The 25,348-nt window shown below is 45.2% G+C and overlaps 1 long non-coding RNA gene across 1 annotated transcript; it reads left to right on the forward strand.

The window, feature by feature from the left end:
- Positions 1 to 242: 242 nt before the first annotated feature.
- LOC126470589 (uncharacterized) lies at positions 243 to 24,845 on the forward strand. Its single transcript, XR_007586257.1, has 4 exons — positions 243 to 311; positions 412 to 478; positions 564 to 780; positions 24,677 to 24,845. It is a non-coding gene; the product is annotated as an uncharacterized LOC126470589 (long non-coding RNA).
- Positions 24,846 to 25,348: the final 503 nt, after the last annotated feature.

Raw genomic sequence — 25,348 nt, forward strand, 5'->3', positions numbered from 1 at the left:
AAATACACTAAAATCTGCAAAGACGCACCATTTGCACACAAATAGGAATACCATATAAAAGACAACAAGGACCGCTAAGAAACACACACAAAGATAAAATGCAAATAAAATTCAAATTTGGCGCCAAACTCTCTGGAAAACAAATGAACACTGACTGGGCTGGGACACACAACAAAACACAATCACACTGTGTTCTGGTGTAGTAAAAAGCGTTTTACTATGTAATTTGTGAAAAATACTTGCTATAGTTACGTATGCATCACAACATCTCAGCATGATGCGGAGAATGGAAGTGCTTGTCACACGAAAACGTAAGTAAGTACGAAAATAGGCGCGAAAAACTAAATTACACTCTAGAATATAGGTTAACTCTCAGCAAAAAACTTTCTCATCAACATGGTTTGGTTGCAGATGACAAGCTACCTGTAATAATTAACGCAAGAGTGGTCCAGTAAATTCATGCTCACCAAATGTAAAGGTATTTACAAAAAGAAACGATCTGTTGTTTGAACTAAAAATGCACTTAATTTTATAATCATGTAACAAAAATGTTCACATTGCAGAATAAATAAAAACGAAAACCCACAGATGATGGCACAGTGGTGCCGAAACATGTTTGGGTACTGAGAAAAACGGTGTTTTGCGTAACAGGCGGACCTCAAATCCCAAAAATGTTAACTGCAAACACGGCCAATACAAGGAGCTGCAAACCAAAGATGGATATGACTTTTTCATTCTACTTTCAATCAATTGGGACTTTTTAAAACAGCTTAGTAATTGGTACTACATTATAAATCTATGTTTAAATAAATTAACAATTACTTTTCTGTTTAAATTTATTGAAGCTCTTCTCCTTTTCCTGTTGGTTTACACCCACCACCGATAATTCTATTTTGGTAATGCTGAGGTGACATGAGGACAAATCATATAAGATACATTTTTTTAATTGTTTAATGATTTACTCACTTGCTTTTAAACCATATACTGTAACTTATTGGAAGTATTTTCTTAGCAAGAAAAATGTTTCATCATTAATTAATTTTCTTTGAATTTTTTTAGTTAATATAGTTTCATAATATGAATCATCCTTGCAAATACTGTATGTCACACTTTGGAACACTCCACTTGTCACCCAGTATTATCCTGGTCTTGAATGTATCAATCAGCTTCTTCGCCAAGGCCATGACTTCCTAAAATCATGGACTGAAGTGTGATCCATTCTGTGTGAGATTTTGCCAGCCACACCTAGAATAGCTTTTCGTCACCTGGTCTCCGCAATATCCTTGTCAGACCCTATGCTCCTTCTGCACCCATCTCCCTACCCTGTGGCTCCTACTCCTGTGACTGTCCCAGCAGCACGATTTGCCCTATGCACCCTCCTACCACCACCTATTCCCACCATGTAACTGGCAAAAATATACTATCACAGGGCGAGCCACCTGTGAAACAACACATGCCATATACCAGATGTTGTTTAAACACTCTTCAGCCTTATACAGTGGTATGACTACTACCCAGTTATCAGTCAGGATGAATAGACACAGGCAGAGGGTGTATACAGGCAACAAACAATATCCTGTTGCAGAGTGTGCTGTACAACATGACAGTCGTGATCTCTGCGCCTGTTGCACCACACAGGTACCAGTTTCTCAGAACTCCACAGGTGGGAACTAGCAGTACATGTCCTTGGTTGTCGCAACCCACCTGGTCTTAATTTACATTAATTCCTTCCATCTCAGCATTTCTTTCCTGTAACTTGTCCTTTCTTCACTCCATTTTAGTTTTCTACATCTTCCATTTTCTGGCTTGTTTATTTTTTGCTGTCCTGCCTGCCACCTCTGTTACATACAGTGCACTTAGCTTTTCACTTTTGTTAAGGCATGCATGATGTTTTCGTAGTAATCTCTGTCTTGTGTATTACCCTGTCTTCCATCTTTAAGCTCCCAGATTTTCAAATCTTGCCCGTTACAGTCCCCAACAATCAGTCTTTCTTTCTCATCACGTCCTGTAAGTCTACCCTGACCCGAGGTTCTGGGTGACTTTTCTGAACTATACCCGTTTCCCTACATCTCTGCAGTCCTTTTCCTTCACCCCTCTTCCTTCCTCTCCAACTCTTCTGCCATAAAATGGAGCCACTGGCCCTGAAAGCTTGTAAAAGTTAAATCCTGTGTGTGTGTGAGGCAATAACAGAGTTCAGTCAACTGTAATAACCGACTCATAGAGGGATGATCAACAAAAATATAATAAGTTGTCTGGGTAAGAATTTTAACAAGGAAAGCCTGGAAACCTAGATGGAGATGTATGGGGCTTAATGCTTTCATCAGACAAATATGAGGTCACAAGCATTAAGAAATGAGTAATGACTAAATCATGAAAGGATTCCCAGCAAAAAAGTCATCTTGGTAACAATTTTAACAATTACAGTCTGGAAACCTAGGCAGAGATGTACAGTGCTTGAAACTTTAGCGATATCAGTATGAGGTGACGAGCATTAAGAAACCAATAATTTCAAGCTGGCTGGTTGCAAATTGTGGGTAAAAGTGTGACATGATCACGTACCATCTATAAGCAAACAACCACAACACAGTATAAAGATGCCACCAGTTGACGAGCAGGACGGAGTTGATTCAAGAGTTCCTGACAGCAGATGAGTCTTGGGTGACCATCAACTGACAGCAGAGAATTATGCAAGGGAAATACGTGTATTCAGTTAAGCTTGTCCCCTAAGAAAGACTTGCATTCTTGCCTGTACGTATCTGTGGGTAGTTTGTCTATCATGGCTTACTTGTAGCTATGACTATTGTCATTTACAGTGTGATGTATACAGGACCTGAGGGTTCAATTTGAGCAATAAGAAACTGGCTCCCTTTCATGATTCTAGTCTAAGTGATAGGGCAGGCAGGCTATTTGTTCTGGTAATTTGAGTGTCTAGTAAGCCTCATCTATGTTCTCCACTCATTAAAATTGTGACCCAGTGACTGTGCTCTTCAGCATGTTCATGTAAGCTCAGGAAGAAGCAATAAAATCAGACCAAGGTACCAAACCAGAAGCTCATTTCTTCATTTGTACCTCCCTAGCCTTATACCCGAGTTTGTATGCTGTCTCCAACCATAGAGACCTGATAAACTTCAGCTAAACCCTGAACCATGTTGTCAACTTATTCCTTTGCATGAAGCCTGTAGTGTGCCAAAGCATTGGTGGATCTGAAAAATCCCACACCACTTGCTGTCTAACTGAGGGATTCATGTATGTATGTTGCAACCTCCATCAGGGTACAACACAACAATAATGCTTTAACAATGGCAAATTGATTGAATGTGTCTGCTCAGAACTGAATACGCTGGTCTGCATTGACGGTTTTCATTTGGTTGCTCCCACATACTGGTTTCACTCAAAAGACTGAATGTTTAGTCCAATCAATTCGTAAAGCTACAACCGACTGATTAAATTGTTTTCATTTGTTTGCTCACATAGAGTAGTTTTGCTCAAAATAATGAATGAATAATTCTGCTGACACGTGAAACTACAACCAAATTAGATGACTGTTTTCCAGTAACAAACTGAATCAATTGTTTTTTCATTTGGTTGTTCCTGTCACTAGGTCTTCCAATGCTGCAGTAGTCCAATGTGGTCTGACTACACAAATAAATAAAGTTTATAAAATTTCACTTTTGTTTATAAACTACTCTTTATAGCACAGTCACACCAGTATGTAGTCACACATACAAGTATGGATGTACTACAAGCATTACTCTGAGACAGCAAGAGTCTCAATTAGTTTTTTGACATTTAGCTGGATGGAATGGTTTGTCCTCTTCTATCTTGTCAGCAAGTGATGCATTTTTACTAATGTGACATGCTGTCTCATACAATCAGTGCTTTAATTACTATCAAGAAATTTGTAACTCCATGAATCATGATTTACCAGTCTGTGCGAGTTGACTGAAGCGTCCAATCCCACCCGTCGGCTTTGACCTGTGACATAAGGCTGTTGTTGTGTATGACGTCACGATGGCACGGAATTTAGTTAGTGAGAGAGGCGTGTTTGTAGGTGTCGTTTTGATGCAATCGGTGGTGCTCTCTGGTGGTGTGTTAGGTGATGTTTTTGGTTTAGTTTGCGAGTGTGGCGTCGTGTGAATTTTGGTAAATTGCTTTTTTATGTCTTTGGTAGGCATGGATATGACTGACAGGGTCAACAGTTTTTGGTTGTCAGCTACGATGGGGGACAGTGCGTTGTCTCTAATAAAATTTCTTCAACTATTCGGATTTTTGGATGAAGTCATGAAGTGTTCGGTATGCTGTGAAGAAATGAGGCTTACTTAAAGTTCCGGCGTCTCGGACTAGGAACGGCTGTATGTGGAGATGTTGTAAGGATAACAGGTCAAGGGAAGTGTTCGATCCCAATGTGTGGCTGGGAATGTTGGTTTTGGTATCGGGAGATGTTTTTGAGCTAGATAGGTCAAGGGAAGTGTTAGGTCCTAATTTATGAGATCGGGACCTGCTGTTGAGCTATATAGGTCAAGGGAAGTGTCCGATTCCAGATAATATTGTGTTTAGTGGTATTTGGGGAGTTTTGTGATGTTGGTTTTTTCCTCGTTTTGCGTGGTTTTGTATGGGGGTGGGTGTCTAAATTTGTTTATATTTAGTTTGTCCCCACCCAGAAACCCCCTATTTCCCACGCCTGTCCCGTTAGTGTCAGACTTTTTGTGGAATGTGTGTATGTTTGCTTTTCGATGTATTTTCGTCCTCATAATGTGTACGTAACTACTTTATATGCGCCATATTGGAATCGTGGTTTATGGTCGTTTCCGCCATATTTGTGACGTCATGGGTCAAAGCAGACGGGCAGGATCAGATCCTTCCATATTTCCGTCTGCGCTTCTTCCTTCAGACCTCCTCTAATGTCTACTGAATTGCTTACTTTCTGTTGAACATCCCAGCTGCGTACTTGAGGTTTCCTACATTTTTAAAATGTTTAGCAGATGCATACTGTGTTTTAGACTCTTTGTTGATGTGATTACTGCCATCTGAATTTTTACAGAATTCTTTCTTATATTTTCGTCTTCATACTTTGTTTCTTCCCCAGACATTATCCTTCTTTATGGTCATCAATGGGATGTTAAAACCTAATCTTCACTTCTTTTTTCTTATTTATATCATCTCCTTGTTTTGCGTTAGCCTTCCTTCTCCTTGAGTGACAGGGAACAATTACTACTATTTCGATCTCCCATTCATTCTTTTGCATTTTATTCTATTCTGCCTGTAAGCAACCAGTCTTAGTACTTGCACTTTTTCCCTTCATATTAATTTCATGTGTCATCTGTTTGTGCCTGTTTCTTCTGTGCTTGTATTACGACAAACTGTTCTAGCTGAGTGACCATATTGTCTTGACATGCAGCGTCAAGTAAATACAGTATATTCCTACATAAATATAGAAGAGAACGTAGCTTACTTGTTTTAACTGTCCAAGTAATTAACAGTGTAAAGTAGAGATAGTGGTTTTAATTGGATAGTTGTTTTATATTGTAAGGCAGAAGATGAAAGAGGTAAAACTTACCCATCAAATTGCACATGAAAAGGAATTATAAGGTACAGTCTTCCACATTGAATTCAACAATACAGAGTATTCTGGATTGAGTAGTAAAATATGTACATATACTAACAAAATATGTATCCATTGAAAGAACTCTATCTTCTCCAATAAAATGTTGAGCAAAATAAAACTGAGCAAATTCCTCCACTATCACATGAATGATATAAAACAGTGTGTTCCCATCTAGAAATAAACAGTCAACTATGAAAGAGCTTAAAATTGTAGAAAGGTACTTCAAAGAGACCAGGGCATAAATTGTGCAATTGCAGAATTGAGGTTTTACCATATGCTGAACACAGTTATATAAATACAAGTTGAATGGCTTTAGAGGTTTCCCAGAAATCTCTTAAGAGTTCTGCAAATTCCTCCCCCAACTGCAACAGGTTCCTAAGCACAAAGTAAAGGGGAGAATGATACCTAGACTACATTAATAAGATTGTTCCAGTGTTACCGTTGAACACGAACAGGATCGAGATCCATATGGAAGGAGCGAGGATACAAATGCAGGTAAAATCTCCTTGCATTTGTCTAAAAGAGATGTATTGCAACACTCCTGTGGAGAGTGTTTACACCATCCACAAAAAAGGATTAACTTACTTACAAGAGAGCTGTTAAAGGGTTAATAGCTTTACTTTTCTTGTTCTTCTTCTTTTCCCTTTTCACATTTCTTCTACAGGGTCAGTATTTATAAGTGTTTGAGCAATGTTAGTGGTAAGTGTTGGCCAGATGCCCTTCCAAATGCCCCCCCCCCCCCCACCAAGATAGAATTGGTGTACCCCACCTATCACCTGCATCTAGATTTATGTTCAAGTGTAAGAATGTTTGCTAAAAGTTTGCATAGCATGTAGCTGAGGCAGAATGTGCGTACCAGACCAGCATTTACCTCGTTGGATGTGGGAAACAGTCTAAAAACCACATCCTGTCTGGCCTACTCAGCAGCCCTCATCATTAATCCACAAGTCAGATTAAATCTGGATCAAGCTCACCACCTCACATCCCAGAAGGGCTGCTTTAATATGCTCAGCTACCTGGTTAGGTAATACCTTTATTAATAAAGTGATGAACATCATGTCTTACTTGTTCTCCTCATCACAGATTTGCAAACAATTTCACTCATTATACATGTTTATGAGAAGGTAACAGTATGCTCACTGTAGCTTCCTATAAGTTGTTCTGTGGATTGGCCCTATGAAAGTATGTGTCCTCTTCCCTTTTTGTCATCAGCAGGTCATATCAGACTTATGTTTATTTTCATACAACAGGGTGATTATAATTAAAGTTCCAGGTTCAAAATGCCATAAAAAAAGAATAGCTACTCAGAACGATGTCAAATTTGAATGGAATATTATCAAAGAAATGGGAAATTGTTGTGACTCACTGATCTTTCAAAGTGCCACCGCGCAGTTACGCGCGTCCTCTACATGTGGTGCTGTCTGCCAACCATGCAGCAGCAGCGCCACCTAAGCGGCCAACCAGCCAGCGACCGCTAGATTTGGACTCAGTTATGATTTGACTGTTAAAGTTTACACACGTCTTACTCTGTTTACTTGATCTGTGACTTTCATGTATTGCGTCTTCCTTGAAATATATTTGTTCAACTTGAAGTTATTACAATTGGTGATGAGGTAGTGATTTTTCTTTTCCATCATTGATCCACATGTTTCCATGGCTACTTTAGAGCAACTATTGCTAGGTCTTACAGAACAGCAAACGCTTCTCACAAATGCGATTCGTGATTTCGTCGCGGCATCAAATGCGGTGTGTCTCTCGCCGTTGTCTCTACCTACTTTTCCTCCTTACGACGAGACGGCGGCAGACTGGTCTGATTACGAAAAACGTCTTTGACAGCACTTCTTGGCATTTCATGTCGCGGACAAACAAACTTGTAAGTATCTGTTCGTTTAATGGATTTCACTTAAAATGTATCGGTTGTTGTCACAATCGGCTCCTTTGAAAGATCCTGCGTCTTTGTCCTTTGCTGAAATGTGCTCACTTCTGTCCGCCTATTTTCAAAAGCATACGCATGTGGTAGCCTCTCGTGTTGCCTTTTATCGTTGTCAAAAACTACCAAATCAATCCTATCGCACTTGGGTTGCTGAACTTCACGGCCTCAGTAGAAAGTGTCAATTTGTTACTGAATTTCACAAAGAGTCCTACGCCGATTCCATGGCACGGGATGCTATTATCCGATCGGCGCCCGACATAGAAGTTTGGCAACATGCCTTCAGTTGGCAAATCTGACTCTAGATGAAGTCCTATCCATCGCTCAGTCTTTTGAAATTCCTCGCATTACTGGAGTGCAAATAGAGGCCTGGGGTGACGTCGGGGGAATACAACCTCTGTGCACTGTTGACGAAGCGTGTGGCGTGTCCCCGCCAGCCGACGTGGCCGCAGTACGCTCCCAAGTGCAGCCTCGGCCTAGCCGTAAACAAACCTCTAAGAAACTACAGCAAAACCCACGGCAACTTCCTTCATGTCCGTGGTGTTTTACGAAACATTCACGAGAAGATTGTCCACAATGTTGGGCCGTGTGTCACAAATGCAAAAAAAAGGGGTCATGTGTCATCCGTTTGCAAATGCGACCTCATATATGATGTTCATGAACATGACACTGATTCTGATTCTGTGTTGTCTGTCAATTGTACTTCTTCCCCTTCAGGGAAGTTATTCCTCACTGTCCAAATACTTGGTCAAGATGTTCGCATGCAGGTGGATACTGGTTCTGCTGCCACTATCATCAATTCTCAGACGTATCTTCAGTTGGGTTCTACAATCCTGTCACCTGTCACTAAGCAATTACGGACTTACAATAAACAGAAGATTTCTCTCTTGGGACAATTTGATGCTGAGGTATCTTACAAATCTGTCGTTCGCACTGTTCCCATATTTGTGGTCGACCATAGTAACACGGAGAATCTTTTTGGTTTCGATGCCTTTCGTGTTTTTGGGTTCTCCATAGATGACTCTGTCAATATCGTCTCTGATGCTATTCCTTATTCTCAACTGGATTCCTTGTTGACGACATTGTCGTCCCTTTTTTGTCCTGGGTTAGGCCATGGAAACGACTTTGAAGCTCATATCACGCTCAAACCCACTGCTCGGCCCAAGTTTTTTCGGGCTTGACCCATTCCTGTGGCCCTTTGTGATCAGGTCAAACGGGAGCTGGATTGTCTCACTGCTTCAGGGGTCTTGCTTCCTGTCACTTCCAGTGAGTGGTCCTCTCCTGTCATTTTTGTTGCTAAGCCAAATGGTGATATTCGTCTCTGTGGCGATTTCAAAGCCACTGTAAATGCTCAATGCCTTATCGACACTTACCCTATGCCTCGACCTGAAGAATTGTTCACTAAACTTGCTGGAGGCCAGTATTTTTCTAAACTTGACCTGTCAGAAGCTTATCATCAACTTCCTCTTGACGCTGCTTCCCGGCAGTTTCTGGTCCTTAACACGCCTTTCGGCCTCTATCAATACCAACGATTGCCATTCGGGGTTGCCAGCACCCCTGCTATCTTTCAGCAATTCTTGGAACAATTATTGCTCACTGTCCCTGGGTGTATAAATTACCAGGACGACATTGTTGTCACTGGCTCCACCACTGACGAACATCTTCAAAATCTCCGTACACTTTTTCATGTCTTAGAGACAGCCGGTCTTAAGTGTAATCTTCAGAAATCAAAATTTTTTCTGGCATTTATCATGTACTTGGGGTTTCAACTCTCTCGGGATGGTATTCATCCGCTTCAGCAAACTGTCAATGCGATCGATGCTCTTCCTTGCCCTACATCTGTTAAGGAACTGCAGGCCTTCTTGGGGAAAATAGCATACTATCACAGGTTTTCACCATCTGCTGCTTCGGTGGCTCAGCCGTTGCATCACCTGTTGCATCTTTCAAAGTGCCGCCACGCAGTTACGCACGTCCTCTACATGCGGCGCTGTCTGCCAGCCATGCAGCAGCAGCGCCACCTAAGCAGCCAACCAGCCAGCAACCGCTAGATTTGGACTCAGTTATGATTTGACTGTTAAAGTGTACACACGTCTTACTCTGTTTACTTGATCTGTGACTTTCATGTATTGCGTCTTCCTTGAAATATATTTGTTCAACTTGAAGTTATTACAGAAATGTGATGGAAACAATAAAAATTTATGAAAATTTTCCCACTATATGGTGCTGAAAATGTCATAACGTAAATGGATTCAGCTACAAATTACAGAAGAATTGCAATATGATAGCTATGGTGTGAGTTCCACATTAAACCAACTGTACTGTGCAGTGTGACATTTGACAGTAAAACAGTGGAAGTGGTCAAAAGACATCTGTCATATTTTTTCCTTCATTGTCGTATCTGATTTATTTACTTCATTAACAAAATCAAATGAATTTTCCTAATTTTTTTCTCCTCTTTGCAGTCATGTATTAGGATTTGCAGAATACTTATATATTTTTCAACATTTCATTCAATATACCTAGAATGGCGGAAGGGGTCAATTCGAACCCACTGTAATTTCCTTTTTTAATGTATGTAGATCATCCAACAATGGAGTGGCAACAGTCAGCAGTCATGCAGCGCATTTGCTTCTCAGTGTTGCAATTTGGCACATGGAAATTCCAGTCAACCATAATTTATATCTTTTTTGTCCACAAAGCACGTTCTCGAACATCTGTCATCAGCGTAGACTTTCTGATGAACATCTCTTATTTATTTATTTCTTACTTCATTGATCCAACTGTGACAAACTCATGAGGGTATAGAGTGTGTCAGTAAACAATATATACATAGGTAGTATTAAAGCAGTCAATCATACTAAAGTAATATTCCATGTTTGCATTACACATATGTGGTTAGAATGACAGATTACAGCAAACATTAGACAGAGTAAGTGGAAAACAAGGAAAATTATGAAGTTGAATTGGAAATTGACTTCACTGACGAAGATGATAATTATGTACATGACACAAGTTTGGATGAAGACACTGTGAATAAGGAGTGATTAGCAGAAGAGGATTCATATGCTGATCTATATCAATCATCACTTCTTTTATTACAGCAGGCACAGCTGTACATGTCTGCAAAGATAACTGCTAGCAATGGAACCATGTGAGGGGTCGTGTTATAACTTCAAGTTGAACAAATATATTTCAAGGACGATGCAATACATGAAAGTCACAGATCAAGTAAACAGAGTAAGACGTGTGTCACTTTAACAGTCAAATCATAAACTGAGTCCGAGTCTAGTGGCCGCTGGCTGGCTGGCCGCTTAGGTGGCACTGCTGCTGCATGGCTGACAGACAGCACCGTGTGTAGAGGAGGTGCGTAACTGCACAGTGGCACTTTGAAAGATCGGCGAGTCACAACACTTTCCCCCCCCTTTGAAGTTTTTGCACAGGTCTTGATGGAGGTGGCCCATAGATTGCTAACGTACATAGGTGTTGTTTGACTGGCCGTAAATTCTTGAGGAGGAGGCTTCCCGTACGGACGGAAGTGTCCCCGATGATAACGGGTCGAGATGACAGGAGACGTGGGGGTCGAATCTGCTGGGGCCCCGTGCACCAATCTGCCCATTGCGGCAAGTCTGGTTGTTATAACAGGAGACATGGGTGATGTGTCCGCGTCCGTGGAAGAAGGAGGCGAGTAGTGTTGCTCCGACAGATGATGGTCATCTGGTTCCTGCATGGGCATGTCTCCTGTTGGCGTCAGTTCTTGTGCTGGCACCGATATGATGGTGAGAGGACTGCGTTGTGAGCAATGAGAGATTCCAGGATCCCGAGCGTCAGGTAGAGCCGATGGTGGTGTAGTGGCATCCGGAACAGGCGTCGTCAGCACACGAGGCTGAAGCTGGTCTGAATGACGCACTGCAACACCCGTGTCCGTCTGGAGTTCATACAGGCGTCGGCCACGGTGTCGTAAGATGCGGCCAGGACTCCATTTTTGCCGCTTGCCATATCCCCATACCCATACAAGGTAGCTGGCGGTGAACCGGTCAAGCAAAGGCACCCGCAGACGTGAAGTGGAAGACCGCAGAATATGAAGTAGCGTGCAGGGCTGTTGGCCGTGTAAGAGCGCAGCCGGGCTGTCGTCGCCCATGGGGGTGAAACGGTAAGAAGCCAGAAATTGGAGAAGGGCATCATCAGCAGCAGAAGAAGTCAGGAGTTTCCTCATCTGAGCTTTAAATGTGCGAACAGTCGTTCAGCCTCACTGTTTGACTGTGGATGGAACGGAGGGGCCGTGACATGCATGACGCCATGACGGGCACAAAAATCCGAAAAATCGGAAGAGGCAAATTGTGGACCATTATCAGTGACAAGAGTAGAGGGAAGGCCTTCCAAAGAGAAAATGCGAGCTAGGGCATTGGTGGTTGCTGCGGTGGTAGGCGACGTGCAACAGACAATGAAAGGAAAGTTAGAGTAGGTGTACCTAAAAAAGGTCCCGTGAAGTCAGCATGAATACGCTCCCAGGGCTTCTCAGGCGAAGGCCACAGTGACAAAGATGACTTCAGGGTGGTGGCCTGTGACTCACAAGGGCCACAGGCAGCGACCATGTGTGCAATTTCAGAGTCGATGCTGGGCCAGTACACATGACGGCGCGCCAGAAATTTTCTGTGAGAGACACCCCAGTGCCCTTGGTGAAGGAGGCGCAAGACCAAAGCACGCAAAGACGCAGGTACCACAACACACGGAGAAGCATTTTCGGTGGAAAGGAGGATAACACCATCCCTAGCAGTGAGGCGGTAACGCAAAGTGTAGTAGTTCCGCAAGATCAGAAGTCTTAGCGGATGGACGATCTGGCCAACCCTTCTGAATACAGCGTAAAACCCGGGAGAGGGTAAGGTCAGAACCCGTAGCAGCCACCAGCCGGTCCCCAGTGATGGGGAATCCATCCACAACCCGCTGCTTGGCAACATCCAGGTGGAAACACAAAAGTTTGTCCCTATCAAATGCCAGATAAGGACCCATGGGAAGGCGAGACAGTGCATCAGCATTCGCATGTTGAGCCGTTGACCGGAAATGAATCTCATAATTACAACGAGACAAGTAAAGAGCCTAACGCTGGAGGCGGTGTGCAGCCTTGTCGGGAAGTGATGTTGATGGATGAAACAAGGAAACAAGTGGTTTGTGATCCGTAACAAGATGAAATTTGGATCCATAGAGAAAAACACCAAACTTATGAAGAGCATAAATAATGGCCAAAGCTTCTTTTTCAATTTGAGAATACTTTTGTTGGGCATCCGTGAGCATTTTGGAGGCATAAGCAATGGGTTGTTCAGAACCGTCAGAAAAACAGTGCGCAAGGACTGCACCAACCCCGTATTGAGAGGCGTCCGTGGCAAGAACAAGACGTTGGCCAGGTCGATAAGCAGCCAGGCATGAGGCCTGTTTCAGCATAGTCTTCAATTTCTGGAAAGCCACATCGCATGGCGAGGACCAGTGAAAAGGCATGTTTTTATGCAACAGGCAATGCAATGGCTGAGCCACCGAAGCAGAAGACGGTGAAAACCTGTGATAGTATGCTATTTTTCCTAAGAAGGCCTGCAGTTCCTTAACAGATGTAGGGCGAGGAAGGGCATCGATCGCAGCGACAGTTTGCTGAAGTGGATGAATACCATCCCGAGAGAGTTGAAACGCCAAGTACGTGATAGATGCAGAAAAATTTTGATTTCTGAAGATTACACTTAAGACCGGCTGTCTCTAAGACATGAAAAAGTGTGCGGAGATTTTGAAGATGTTCGTCAGTGGTGGAGCCAGTGACAACAATGTCGTCCTGGTAATTTATACACCCAAGGACAGTGAACAATAATTGTTCCAAGAATCGCTGAAAGAAAGCAGGGGCGCTGGCAACCCCGAATGGCAATCGTTGGTATTGGTAGAGGCCGAAAGGCGTGTTAAGGACCAGAAACTGCCGGAAAGCAGCGTCGAGAGGAAGTTGATGATAAGCTTCTGACAGGTCAAGTTTAGAAAAATACTGGCCTCCAGGAAGTTTAGTGAACAATTCTTCAGGTCGAAGCATAGGGTAAGTGTCGATAAGGCATTGAGCATTTACAGTGGCTTTGAAATTGCCACAGAGACGAAAGTACCAGTTACTGTGAAACTACATTACTTTTTACCAACAGTAGGAAGCGCAGTTTTTTGCTTCATTCAGAAATTGTTCCCTAATGCCACTCTGAGTAAACTTTCCTATGATCAGGTTGTAGATTCTCTAAGTATTATGACCAACAAGTGAATGTAGTGGCAGCTAGGTACCATTCTTTCATTACAAGAAAAGGTCAGAAAAAACTTATCGTCAGTGTGTAACAGATTTGATGGGTATGACGAAGAAATGCAAATTCAAATGTGCTTGTGGTGCTTTATATTCTGATGTTATGTTATGTGATGCGATCGTGTACAATGTAACTGATGTCAGACTTAGAGAACAGATTTTGAAACACTCATATCCATCATTTTAACACATGCAAATACAAGATGAGTATGATTCAGGTATCGTGTTCGCCGATAAATTTGAGCAGCCAGGTTGAGTCGTCCCTTGCTCATGACTGGCTCTTTAGGCAGAAACAGTTCATGTGCACCATGCCATGTAAACAGCTCTCTAAACAGGTTAATAGATCCCCTGTGGGTCTTGGGGTGAGAATAGGCCCGAGGTATTTCTACCTGTCGTAAGAAGTGACTAAAAGGAGTCTCACACTTTTCGGCCCTATGAGTTGAGGTCCCTTTCTATAGTTTGACCAGCCACTTTCAAAATTCTACAAAGTGCAGGCCATATGGGGAATGATGCCTTATGTGGTGCATGAGTTATCCATAGTGCCCTTAGATTCGATCTCCTGAATCTCTTGTCATGGCTTTGCATCTCCACCAGCGATTCAACTATTTGGGTGTGGACACTTTCCGGAGTATGTCATCTTCTTCCATTGTCTCCTGTCCTCTTTCACCCTGTAACAATATTGGATTTCTCTGCACCCAATATCTAGCATGGTAGCCAGTCCATTGTGGTGGGGCTGTCATTTACCCATTTGGTGGTAGCCTTCTGACAACAGAGGGATCACTCTGCTGATGCCTGAGCTGTAAACTCCCTATGTATGCTGAGGAGTAGATGCCTGCCTTCCTGGGGCATCAGGACTCCCGGCAATGGCCATCATGCCAGTTGGCCTTTGCTGTGGCTGGGTGGTGCCTGTGGGGAGAGCCCCTGATCAGAGAGGGTGGCATCAGGGTGGATGACCCCCAGTGAAGTGGACTAAGTCATTTCTTGCTGGTGACCGTATGGCCCCAGTAGTCTCTGAGAAGGGCAGGATCGAGTACAGTGCCAACAGGTATCACCCTAAACCATTTCCCTCCCTCACTATATCATGGGAAGAATGTAGGGCTACAGAACGGACAGAGCCATATTCGCCTCGGTTTTTAGTCTGGAGCAGAACTGATGGGGACTCCTTTCTACCTATGAAGCCTCAATTTTTCATTGAACACCTTGAGGAGCATCCCCACCCCAATCCCGAGTATTACTCGCCTGTGACATGCTGGGTGATATTCCTGTTTCCATCACTTCCCATAAAAGCCTCAACATGGTCCACGGGATCATTTTCCATTGCGATCTCCTCTTGCAGTCTGACAATGAGTCCACATCAATTTAGAGTGGTGGGGTGTTCATTTCACCTGGCGCATTTACAGGGGATCCAAAGACAACAGGGTTGCTACCGGTGCCTTCATCTTGGCCTTTGAGGGTGATTCATTGCATGAAAAGGTCAAGTTGATGGTTTACTGCTGTGATGTTAAGCCATATGCCCCTCCCCCTGTGCAGTGCTTTAAGTGCTGGAAGTTCAGGCACATGTCTTCCCGCTGCACTTCCAGTGCCACATGTCGAGACTGCGGATGTCCACTGCACCCACGTACTCCATGTGCGCCTCCTCCCACTTTCATCAACTGTGGAGAGCACCACTCTCCCTGCTCACCAGACTGACCAGTACTCCAAAAGGGCTGGAAAATTATGGAGTACAAGACCCTGGACCGGTTGACTTACACAGAGGCTTAACGTAAATTTGAAAGATTACACCCCATTCAGCTGATGTCAACATATGCTGCAGCTACATCACCATTGCTATCCCAAGTGCCAGTGGTTCCTCACTCTGTGCCACGAACAGTGGGCCCTCTAAGCCACCAGAATACATCTGCCCCCTTTGTGGTAGGAGGCAAATCTTCCTCCATTGCTCCCAAAGCACCTACTTCGGGATCAAGGCCCCCCTGAACGCAGGGGATATTGGTCTCTTCCCCCCTGCCAGAGAAGCAACAGCCTCCTTCGGCTCCTCTTGTGTTGTGCAGAAGGGGTCCCTTGGGGCCCTCTCTCCCAAGGTCTCCAATTGTGCCACGACGGACACTTGCCAGTGGCTCAAGGAGCCAAAAGCTGCTGAATGAAGAGCTTCATGGTCTTCCTCCGTGCCTAAAGCTGCTTTGGAGACAGCTTTCCAGCAAACTCCTAAAGGGAAGCGAGACAGCAAGCAAACTAAGAAGAAGTTTGCTAAGAAACAGGACTCTCTGGTGGCCGCAGCACCACCACTCCCTACCAATTCTGCATCTGAGGGTGCAGTGGAGATCTTAGCATCCCCTGTGGACCTGGATCTCACTGACACCTCATCCACCATCACAATGGCTACAAATACACAATTGGTGGCAGTAGGTGACCCTGAGACATAACCTGCCTCCTTGCACTCTTCATGCCTTCCCAGCCTGACTATAAAATCATCTTTCATTGGAATTGCAGCGGTTTCTTCCACCACCTGGCTGAGCTACAGCAACTCTTAAGCTTTACATCTGCTTTCTGCAATGCCCCCCAGGAAATCTGGTCCCCAGCATTACAAGAACCATAGCGACTATAACAGAGTGTCAGGTGGAGTTCGTGTCTATGTCCTGAACTCAATATGCAGTGAACTTGTGCCACTTCAAATCCTTCCTGAAGCTGTGGCTGTCAGGATAAGGATGACACAGGAAATGACTGTCTGAGACGTATACCTTCCTCCATATGGTGCAGTACCCCTAAATGCATTGGCTGCACTGATTCATCAAGTCCCTAAGCCTTTCCTACTTTTGGGAGATTTTAACACTCATAACCCCTTGTGGGGTGGCACCGTGCTTGCTGGTCAAGGCAGAGATGTCGAAAATTTACTGTCACAACTCGACCTCTGCCTTTTAAATACAGGTGCCCCCACACATTTCAGTGTGGCACATGGCACATATTCGGCCGTTGATCTCTCAGTTTGCAGTCCTGGCCTTCTCCCATCTATCCACTGGAGAGCACATGACGAGCTGTGTTGTAGTGACCACTTCCCCATCTTCCTGTCACTGCTCCAGCGTCAGGCCCACAGATGACTGCACAGATGGCCTTTAAACAAGGCAGACTGGGATGCTTTCACCTGTGCTGTCACCGCTGAATCTCCCCCACATGGTAACATCAATGTGGTGGTTGAGCAGGTAACTACAATGATCATTTCTGCGGCGGAAAACGTGATCCCTCGTACTTCAGGGTGCCCCCGGCAAAAGACAGTCCATTGGTGGTCACCGGAAGTCGCTGAGGCAATTAAGGAGCATCAGAGAGCTCTACAGAGGCATAAGTGACACCATTCCCTGGAGCACATCATAGACTTTAAACAGCTTCGGTCCCACATTTGCCAGCTTATCAAAAGACAGAAACAGGAGTGTCACCTTCCCAAGTCTGGGAAAAGATCAAACGAGTTTTTGGGTACCAGACCCAAACAGGTGTTCCCAGTGTCAACATAAATGGCATGTTATCTACCAACATAAACGCGATTGCTGAGCACTTTGCTGAGCGCTGTGCTCGTGCCTCTGCGTTGGAGAATTACACCCTCCCCCCTCCCCAGCCTTTTGCACTCTCAAACTATGGATGGAAGGGAAAGTCCTCTTGTTCACTACACGCCACAGTGAACCCAATAATGCCCCATTTACAGAGTGGGAGCTCCTCAGTGCCCTTGCACATTCCCCTGACACAGTTCCTGGGCCAGATCAGATCCACAGTCAGATGATTAAACATCTCTCATCTGACTACAAGCGACATCTTGTGATCTTCAACTGGATCTGGTGCGATGGTATCTTTCCCTTGCACTGACGGGAGAGCACCATAATACCAGTCCCCGAACCCGGCCAAAACCTGCTTGATTTGGACTGCTATCAGCCCATCAGCCTCACCAATGTTCTTTGTAAGCTGTTGGAATGTATGGTGTGTCGATGGTTGGTTTGGGTCCTGGAGTCACGTGGCCTACTGGCTTCATTCCAGGGCTGTTTCCGCCTGGGTCGCTGTACCACTGATAATCTTGTGTCCCTCGAGTCCGCCATCCGAACAGCCTTCCCCAGACGCCAGTACCTTGTTACCGTCATTTTTGATTTACGAAAAGCATATGACACCACCTGGCGACATCATATCCTTGCCACATTATGCGAGTGGTGTCTCCGGTGCCCGCTTCCGTTTTTTATCCAGAATTTCCTGTCGCTTCGTACTTTCCGTGTCCAAGTTGGCGCCTCCCATAGTCCCCCCCCCCCCCTCCCCCCCCCCATATCCTGGAGAATGGGGTCCTGCAGGTCTCTGTATTGAGTATATCTCTATTTTTAGTGGCCATTAACAGTCTAGCAGCAGCTGTAGGGCCATCCGTCTCACCCCCCCCCCCCCCCCCCCCCCCCGGTATGCAGATGACTTCTGCATTTCGTACTGCTCCATCCGGTACTGGTGTTGCTGAGAGGTGCCTACAGAGACCCATCTACAAGGCACAGTCATGGACTCTAGCCCATGGCTTCCAGTTTTCAGCCACAAAGTCATGTTTTATGCACTTCTGTCGGCATTGTATCTTTCATCCGGAACCAGAACTCTACCTTACTGATGATTCCCTCACTGTAGTGGAGACATATCAATTTTTAGGACTGGTTTTTGACGCCTAATTAACTTGGATTCCTCTCCTTCGCCAGCTTAAGCGGAAGTGCTGGCAGCACCTCCGCTGCCTGAGGAACACCAACTGCGGTGCAAACCACTGTATGCTGCTGCAGCTCTGAGAGCCCTTGTTCAATTCTGCCTTGACTATGGGAGTCTGGTTTATGATTTGGCGGCGCCCTCAGCATTGTGTATACTCGAGCCAGTGCACCACTGTGGCGTTCGACTAGTGGTGGGAGCTTTTAGGACGAGTCTGGTGACCAGCGTCCTGGCAGAGGCTGGTGTCCCTCTATTGCAGGTCAGGCATGCCCAACTGCTCGCCAGTTACGTTGCACACGTTTGTAGTTCTCCTGCTCAACCAAATTACCATCGCCTTTTCCCACAAATGGTTGTTCATCTCCCGCATCGGCAGCCCAGGTCAGGGCTTACAATTGCAGTTCGCGTCCAATCCCTTCTGTCTGAACTGGAGTCCTTGCCTTTACCACCTATACCCAAGATCCATTCACATACATCTCCATGGTTTACACCCAGGCCGCAGCTTTGCCTGGACCTTTCGCACGGCCCATAGGACTCAGTTCACCCCGCAGATCTCCGCTGTCATTTCCTCTCGATTCTTGACATGTACCGAGGCAATGAAGGGGTTTACACCGATGGGTTGATGGCTGATGGTCACGTCGGCTTTGCATATGTCCATGGAGGACATATTCAACAGCATTCCTTGCCAAATGGCTGCAGTGTTTTCACTACAGAGCTGATGGCTATATCTCGTGTTCCTGAGCACATCTGTTCAGGCCCTGGGGAGTCATTTCTTCTGTGTACTGACCCCTTGAGCAGCCTACAAGCTATCGACCAGTGCTAACCTCATCATCCTCTGGCAGCAACCATGCAGGAGTCCATTTATGCCCTGGAACAGTCCGGTCGTTCAGTGGCGTTTGTGTGGACCCCAGGACATGTCGGAATCGCAGGCAATGAACTTGCTGACAGGCTGGCCAAACAGGCTACACGGAAACCACTTATGGAGATTGGCATTCCAATTACTGACCTGCGTTTGTTTTTGTGCCACCAGGTTTTCCGGCTTTGGGAGACGGAATGGCATAGTCTTAGTAACCACATCAAACTGTGTGTCATTAAGGAGACTACGAATGTGTGGCAGTCCTCCATGCGGGCCTATCACAGGGACTCTGTGGTTCTATGCTGGCTCCACATGGGCCATGCTTGTGCACAACTACCTCCTGCACCGTGAAGGCCTGCCTCAGTGTCAGTGCGGCACCCGGTTGACAGTGGCCCATATTCTGGTGCACTGTTCCACTTTGACTGCCCTGTGACGAAATCTTCGGTTACCGGACTCGTTGCCACTTATTTTATCTGACAATGCCTTATCGGGTGATTTAATTATACTTTTTATACCTGAGGGTGGGTTTTATCATTTGATCTAAGTTTTAGCGCATGTCCTTTGTCCCTCTGTGTCCTCCACCCTAGTGCTCTTAGGGTGGAGGTTTTAATGTGCTGCAGAGTGGCTGGCATCTCGTAATCTGCTTTGTCGTTTTAATATCTTCTACCTATTTATTGTGTTTCTGTGGTTTTCTTGTCCCCTTTTGTCCATTTAAGTGTTTGTCGCCCTTTGTTCATCCTTGTGGTTTTCCCTTTCTCTTCGTTTTGTGTTGTCAGTCTCGCTTGTTTTATTCTCATTCTTGTGGCATTGTTTTATTTGGAACAAGGGATCAATGACCTAGCAGTTTCGTCCTTCCCCTCTCTTTTAAACTAACCAACCAACCTGGCAAATAGAATTAAGTCATACCTTCGGTGCTATTCGTGGCACAAATGCCAAGACTGCCCACCCAGACAAGCACAGTGTTGCACTTGGAGCAAGGAAGGTCACGTACAATCCGTATGTTTGCAACGGAACAAACAAAAGAATTCTGCCCACTCACGTAATCAATGCAGTGTATTCAAAGCCTGCTGCAGTCATTAGCAAAACTAGCAAGCAAACACTTTCTTCAGTGCTATGCCAGTCCAACAAACTTTTTGTTCAATTGCATATAAGTGGGAAGCATGTGAAATTTCAGTTGGACATGAGTGCCTCTGTTGCATTGCTGAATCGTGACACATATGAACTGTTAGGCTCCCCACACCTTTCTAAAAGTAGCACACACCTCACAGCTTATAATAGACAAGTCATCCCTGTTCTCAGAAAATGTACTTTGCCTGCCATGTATCACTTGTGTACGCAAACTATGACTTTCATGTGCTACAATCATGCGATTGTGAGAACATATTTGGCCTTGATTTATTTTATTTTTTTGGTGTTAACATTCAGGAAACACTGTTGTCAATGACTGCATTCAGTGCCAAAGACAGTGTAGGTAGCTTGCTGAAAAAATTCCCTGAACTTTTTCTGAAGCTTTATTCAAGGCTAACAATTTTGTTATTTTATTGCACATATTACTATGAAAGACAATGCTCAGCCGAAATTTTGCTGGGCAGAACTGTTCCCATTGCATTATGGGACAAAGTGTCCACTGAACTTAAAGAACTGCAAGATAGTGGAGCTATTGCGCCCATACAAGCTAGTCAATGGGCAAGTCCACTGGTTTTGCTCCCCAAACCTTCAGCTCACATTCGCCTCTGTGTTGACTTTAAATCTACAGTCATCCTACAAACCGTGATTGATAATTATCCATTGCCACCCCAGAGGATCTCACGAATTGATTAGGCACTGGTCATTACTTTTCAAAAATTGATTTGTGCGATGCCTATCTTCAAATACTAGTAGACGAAGCATCTCAAAACATGTGTCGTGAACATTCATTTGGGCTTGTTTAAATATTTGCATTTGCCTTTTGGCAGTGCTTCTGCACCCACCATTTTCCAACAGTATTTGGAACAGCTGACTGCTCAAGTACCAAACTGTTCAAACTATTTGGATGATACTGTTGTAGCAGGTCATACACCTGAAGAACACACTGAAAATTTGTGTAGTTTGTTTCGTGTGTTATCTGATGCAGGACTAGAATGTACACTGGACAAGTGTGACAATTTTAAACCTGAGTTGCTGTATATTGGTCATGTCATAAACAGTCAAGGTGTACATCCTCTTTAGTCACATTTGTTAGCCATACAGGACCTGCCAGTTCCTCACAACGTCACAGAATTGCAGTCAGTCTTAGGGAAAATGAACTATTATGTTCAGTTCATATCAAATGCTACACAAATCGCAGCTCCATTGCATCAATTTCATCGTAAGAACTTCCCCTTTTTTTGGATAGATGAGCGCCAAGAAACTTTTAAAAAATATAAAGATGTATTTCTCAGTGATCACTGCTTGGTACACTTTTATCTTGACCTACCTGTTGTGTTGCAAGTTGACGCTTCCGCTTATGGAAATGGTGCTGTGCTATGGAAATGGTGCAGTGCTTTTGCACAGATTTGGTGATAAAGACAGGCATATTGCTTTTGCATCAAAAGTGCTGTCCAGATCTCAGTGTAACTATTCACAAATAGAGAAAGATTGGCTATTGTGTATGGTGTCACCAAATTCCACCACTATTTGTATGGCAGAAAATTCTACTTAGTAAATGGATCACAAGCCACTGCAGTCCTCGTTTTATCCAATGAAGCTGGTTCCTGTACAAACTGTCCAAAAATTGTAAAGATGGCCTTTGTTGTTGTCTCAATAACAATATGAGAGAGTGTATCGTCCAACAGCTCAACATGGTAATGCAAATGCACTTTCACGTCTTCTGATTGACCCTGATACAGACTTCGATGCTTCTGCTGCATCTTGTTGTCACATCAATGCTCACAATTCTGAATTGCTTCAGTCATTTCCTCTGAATTATAGGAAAATTCCTCAGGCCATGGAAGCTCATTCAAATTTGAACATTTTGCTAAAATACACTCCTGGAAATTGAAATAAGAACACCGTGAATTCATTGTCCCAGGAAGGGGAAACTTTATTGACACATTCCTGGGGTCAGATACATCACATGATCACACTGACAGAACCACAGGCACATAGACACATGCAACAGAGCATGCACAATGTCGGCACTAGTACAGTGTATATCCACCTTTCGCGGCAATGCAGGCTGCTATTCTCCCATGGAGACGATCGTAGAGATGCTGGATGTAGTCCTGTGGAACGGCTTGTCATGCCATTTCCACCTGGCGCCTCAGTTGGACCAGCGTTCATGCTGGACGTGCAGACCGCGTGAGACGACGCTTCATCCAGTCCCAAACATGCTCAATGGGGGACAGATCCGGAGATCTTGCTGGCCAGGGTAGTTGACTTACACCTTCTAGAGCACGTTGGGTGGCACGGGATACATGCGGACGTGCATTGTCCTTTTGGAACAGCAAGTTCCCTTGCCGGTCTAGGAATGGTAGAACGATGGGTTCGATGACGGTTTGGATGTACCGTGCACTATTCAGTGTCCCCTCGACGATCACCAGTGGTGTACGGCCAGTGTAGGAGATCGCTCCCCACACCATGATGCCGGGTGTTGGCCCTGTGTGCCTCGGTCGTATGCAGTCCTGATTGTGGCGCTCACCTGCACGGCGCCAAACACGCATACGACCATCATTGGCACCAAGGCAGAAGCGACTCTCATTGCTGAAGACGACACGTCTCCATTCGTCCCTCCATTCACCCCTGTCGCGACACCACTGGAGGCGGGCTGCATGATGTTGGGGCGTGAGCGGAAGACGGCCTAACGGTGTGCGGGACCATAGCCCAGCTTCATGGAGACGGTTGCGAATGGTCCTCGCCGATACCCCAGGAGCAACAGTGTCCCTAATTAGCTGGGAAGTGGCGGTGCGGTCCCCTACGGCACTGCGTAGGATCCTACGGTCTTGGCGTGCATCCGTGCGTCGCTGCGGTCTGGTCCCAGGTCGACGGGCACGTACACCTTCCGCCGACCACTGGCGACAACATCGATGTACTGTGGAGACCTCACGCCCCACGTGTTGAGCAATTCGGCGGTACGTCCACCCGGCCTCCCGCATGCCCACTATACGCCCTCGCTCACAGTCCGTCAACTGCACATACGGTTCACGTCCACGCTGTCGCGGCATGCTACCAGTGTTAAAGACTGCGATGGAGCTCCGTATGCCACGGCAAACTGGCTGACACTGACAGCGGCGGTGCACAAATGCTGCGCAGCTAGCGCCATTCGACGGCCAACACCTCGGTTCCTGGTGTGTCTGCTGTGCCGTGCGTGTGATCATTGCTTGTACAGCCCTCTCGCAGTGTCCGGAGCAAGTATGGTGGGTCTGACACACCGGTGTCAATGTGTTCTTTTTTCCATTTCCAGGAGTGTATATTCGCACACCTTGGCCTGACTCATTGCAGTAGCGCGCTGATACTTTGCATGTCGGCATAGCCTCGCTATACAGAAAGGAGTGATTCTTGTTCAAAATGACAGTGGACAGTCACATGTGCTGATCCCCAAAGCTTTGCAAAAAGAAGTATTGCAGTTACTTCACCAAGGACACTGGGGGATTGTTTGTATGAAACAGTTAGTATGTCGACACTGCACTTGGCTGGGTATGGACACCCGAATAGAACAGATTATGTCACAGTGCCATGCATGTGTTGAAAATCAGTTTGCTCAGCCACAAATGTTTTCTGCTTGGCCTAAGTCACAATCATCATGGCAATGTGTGCACATAGACTTTGCGGGATCTTTTTGGAACACTCGTTGGTTGATTGGGTTGACTTTTATAGCAAGTTTCCTTTTGCTGTGCCAGTGAACTCAACGACGTCACATAGCACTTTTTAGGTGTTGTCCTCAATTGTTTCCTTTGAAGATTTGCCTAAACTCATAGTGTTGGACAATGGTTCTCAGTTCACATCAAATGAATTTGAATCATTCTGTGAATACAGAATGAATGGCATACAGCACCTAACTAGTGCACCATTCCATCCACAGTCGAACTGTGAAGTGGAACATTTTATCAGAATTAAAAGAAGGCTGGAAGTATCGCTTCGAACTGCATGATTTTGTGTTTTACTGGGTTTTTAGCAGCAGCAGATGGTGGGTGCAAGGCGAGATCCTTTGTCGAATTGGCCTATGCATGTATCTCATTTCAGGCCCAGACGGATTGCAGCACCGACATCACAATAAAATTCGCCACTGCCATGTGCATAGTTATCCTTCTGTATCTCTTCCCCCAGATTCACAGATCCCGAGGACAGTGTGGCCACAGCAGTTGCCAGAAGGTGTCATCACAACACCACAGGACAACCTCATCCAGATGGAGCCTTTGCCGCCTCTGCCTGCTCTCGTCCTACCAATGGAGCTGGACCCACAAATGCCGCAGTAGCCAACGCCTTCTACATTGTGGTATGGGCCTCAGGAGGTGGACATGTACCCTTCTGGATGCACAGGCCAGATAGTGGGGTATGACTGGAAGTCTCACGTCCCCTGCAGCCACAGCTTCCAGTCCATTAGTGTGTCCACCCTGCTGCCTCCCCCACTGTTTTCGTGCTCCATATACAGTGACAGTCCATCACCTTGGTGGGGAGCAATGTAACGGCATAAAGTCAAGCTCCAGCATGCTATTTGGGAATGATAGAAAAGAGGTGGCTGTGAGAAGACGTCAGCCAGTCGCACGCTGACTGACCCTTCTCCAGGATGACTACAAGACAACAGCAGGCCCTATGTGAAGAGGACATAAGTGCCGTGACTGACTGGTGATGCTCCAGTTGAATAGCCACTTCACGACCAGCAGCTGGATAGAAGTGTCAGTGCTCATTACTTTGCTTGTACACTCTATGTAACACAGACATGGGAACTGTTATACTGAAGAAATTGCTTATTTTGTATGTCACTCTTTGCTTGTGACA

The sequence above is a fragment of the Schistocerca serialis genome, chromosome 3, assembly GCF_023864345.2.
Source record: "Schistocerca serialis cubense isolate TAMUIC-IGC-003099 chromosome 3, iqSchSeri2.2, whole genome shotgun sequence".
In the NCBI taxonomy this organism is placed as follows: Eukaryota; Metazoa; Arthropoda; class Insecta; order Orthoptera; family Acrididae; genus Schistocerca; species Schistocerca serialis.